Source organism: Vicugna pacos, unplaced genomic scaffold (assembly GCF_048564905.1).
Source record: "Vicugna pacos unplaced genomic scaffold, VicPac4 scaffold_5, whole genome shotgun sequence".
Lineage (NCBI taxonomy): Eukaryota > Metazoa > Chordata > Mammalia > Artiodactyla > Camelidae > Vicugna > Vicugna pacos.
This window is the reverse complement of record NW_027328726.1, coordinates 1,251,478-1,254,368: the sequence shown is the minus strand read 5'-3', so window position 1 is coordinate 1,254,368 and position 2,891 is coordinate 1,251,478. Positions and strand designations below refer to the sequence as shown.

Genomic DNA, 2,891 nt, shown 5'->3' with positions numbered 1-2,891 from the left:
GGAAGCCGGAGTCCAGAGCCCGCCATCCGGAGGGACTTCTGGCTTGGCCTTCTCCTGGGGTGGGGGGAGGGCACGCCACCGCACGTGTTCTTTGTCAACTCCCCGTTTCTCTCTTCTCGAAGTTATCTCTTTGGGAAGGCTCCCACACTGGATGAAAACAGACAGACAGGCTGGTATCTCTCCCTACCCCACCCTTCGCCCCCCAAATGACTGAACTTCTGTCCCATCAAAATCACCACTTGTTTTCCAACGTGGCTTTCTTGGATCCTGGAGGACTGACATCAACTTAGAGCCAAGATGGGCACAGAACTGAAGGACCTTCTCGGCTGGCCTAAGAAGTCTGTCATCGTGATGTGGGAGGTATTCTTCGAGGGACCTATCTGACTAAGTGCTTGACGGCCTTTTGGACTTTGAACCAACTTGGAGATAGGAACTAGGATGAGAGGGCCCCCGAAATAGCTCAGCAAACTCTTCTCCACCCTTAGAAGAGAGACAGACAGATAGACAGACAGACAGAGAAGAGAGAGAGAGAGAGAGAGAGAGAGAGAGACAGACAGACAGACAGACAGACAGACAGACAGACAGTGTGTGTGTGTGTGTGTGTGTGTGTGTGTGTGTGTCTGTCTGTCTGTCTGTCTGTCTGCCTGCCTGCCTGCCTGTCTGTCTGACGGTCTGTCGGTCTGTCTGCCTGCTTATTGTAGGAACTCTCTGTCAATGGAAGTATAGTTGACTTACAATGTTGTGTTCATTTATGACGTACGGCATAGTGATTCACTTATTCACACACACACACACACACACACACACACACACACACACGTATACTTTTTCAGGATAGGTTATTACAAGCTATTGAACATAGTTCCCTGTGCTAGACAGTAGGACCTACTTGTGTACCTAGTTTGTATAGGGTGGTTTATATCTGCTAATCCCAAACTCCTGATTTATCCCTCCGCCTTACCCCGTTCCTCCACCCTACCCTGTCCCCTGTGTTAACCATCGGTTTCTTTTCCATGTCTGCGAGTCCAGTCTGTTTCTGTTTTGTAAATAGGTTCCTCGGAGTCTTTTTAAAATGGAGTTATTTATGTATGGATGGGTGTCTTGACTTACTTTCAGATCCCACCTAGAAGTGATGGCATAGGATATCTGTCTTTCCCTGGGTGACTGACTTCACTAAAACTATGGAACGCTTCACGCATGGGCGTGTGTCGCCCACGTTCAGGGGCCGTGCTGATCTTCTCTGGATGGTTCCCATGTTAGTCTATGTGCTGTGGCAGCAAGCGCTTTCCTTAGGGTTTTTGTCTCAACCTGAAAGCCAGCCCGGAGACTGAAGGTCTTCTAGTTGCCTCCACTATCTGCCTAGGACCCTCTCCACGAATGTTTCCCATTTTCTCTCACCCTTTTGCCTTGGCATCATTGAGTACGAAAACGCTCCGTCTCCTGAAGCCCTGCAGACGGAAGCTGGACAACGGGAGGTAAACGTCAGAGAAATGGCCACAACAGCTCCTGTGGAAACCATCCTCGGGCCTGTTTTCGGGGGAGCCGCTCAGAGAGTTGAGCCGAACACCCCAGGACCTCATCAGAGGCATTTCAAACTGCTCGAGCCGTTTCGATGACCCCGATGTGTGGAAATCTCCTACCAGACTGACCCCCTACTCCCGGCCCTGAATCTGGTTTCTCATCTGCTCCGACGATTCACCTTTGTGCTGTACTTTGGTTGTCCACACAAGTGCCTCTTAGGCGATACCTGACTGCTTGCTCCCTAGGCCTAGCTTCAGAAGCCCATCGACACCACCGCCTCCTGAGACGAGATACTACAACTGTTTCCTTGAACAGACCTGTTCTCAGAACTAAGAAACTGGGTCCATGGAACGCAGGCCCCCTAGGAAACCATTCCCTCCCTCCTGCCCCCAGACCGCACGCACGCACGCACGGACGCACACGCACACGTACAGTCAACAGCCCAGCTTTTAATGTGTAAAACTTCCAGGGAAGTTACAGAATAGGGAAATGTTGGGGTCCAGAGTAGGCTGCCCCAAAATGTGCCCGATGGATTATGCTGAATGAAAGGGACTTCACAAGTGGCCAAGGGGGAGGGTATAGGTCAGTGGTAGAGTGTGTGCTTAGCAAGCAAGCACAAGGTCTTGGGTTAAATCCCCAGTACCTCCGGTCAAAAATAAATGCATAAAATCGAATTCCTCTCCCCGCCCGCCCCCCAAAGTATACACTGCTGTATGTCAACTCTGTCTCAATAAAACTGGAAGGAAAAAAAGGAAGGAAAAAAAAAAAAAAGCATGATTTAACAAAAGAAAGAAACAAAGAAAGAACTGCCCGAGGCAAGAGGAACACTCTGTCCCTCCTTTCTGCCTCCCTGGAAGCAGGGGAAAAAGAATTTTTTTTTTTTTAAAGTCTCCCATCCCAGAGGAATCTATCAAGTCAGAGGTCTGCTTCCATGCCCTTCCATGATTCTCAAACGGTTTAGTGGGGTTTACCCAGGTTAGGAAAAGGAGGGGACTCCTTTGGCCTGAGACCAGGCGAGATTCTCCCCCTCCCTCCCGCCTCCCTCCGTGCAGTTGGGACGGGGTGGCCTAAGGGTGGGGAAATTGAAACCAAAAAACAAAAGCCGTTCAACAGAGAGGAGCCGGAGGCCAAGTCAAAGGCTCTGACCTGAGCACAGAGCTTTCTGCATTTGAATGAAGCGATTGAACGAGGCCCTGCCGAATGGATCCTCCTGACGTCCCCGCCCCCGCTTCCAGGAGACAGTCCAGTCGATTTAGGACCCGATTTGGGACCGATCGGTGGAGGAGGCCTGGGCGGCGGCGGCAGTGGCGGCGGCGGCGGCGGCGGCGGCGGCGGCGGCGGCGGCGGCGGCGGCGGCGGAAGCAGCGGCG

At 51.9% G+C, this 2,891-nt stretch overlaps 1 non-coding gene across 1 annotated transcript; it reads right to left on the bottom strand.

The window, feature by feature from the left end:
- Nucleotides 1–1,175: 1,175 nt before the first annotated feature.
- LOC140692346 (U6 spliceosomal RNA) lies at nt 1,176–1,284 on the bottom strand. The gene has a single exon (XR_012067917.1). It is a non-coding gene; the product is annotated as a U6 spliceosomal RNA (small nuclear RNA).
- Nucleotides 1,285–2,891: the final 1,607 nt, after the last annotated feature.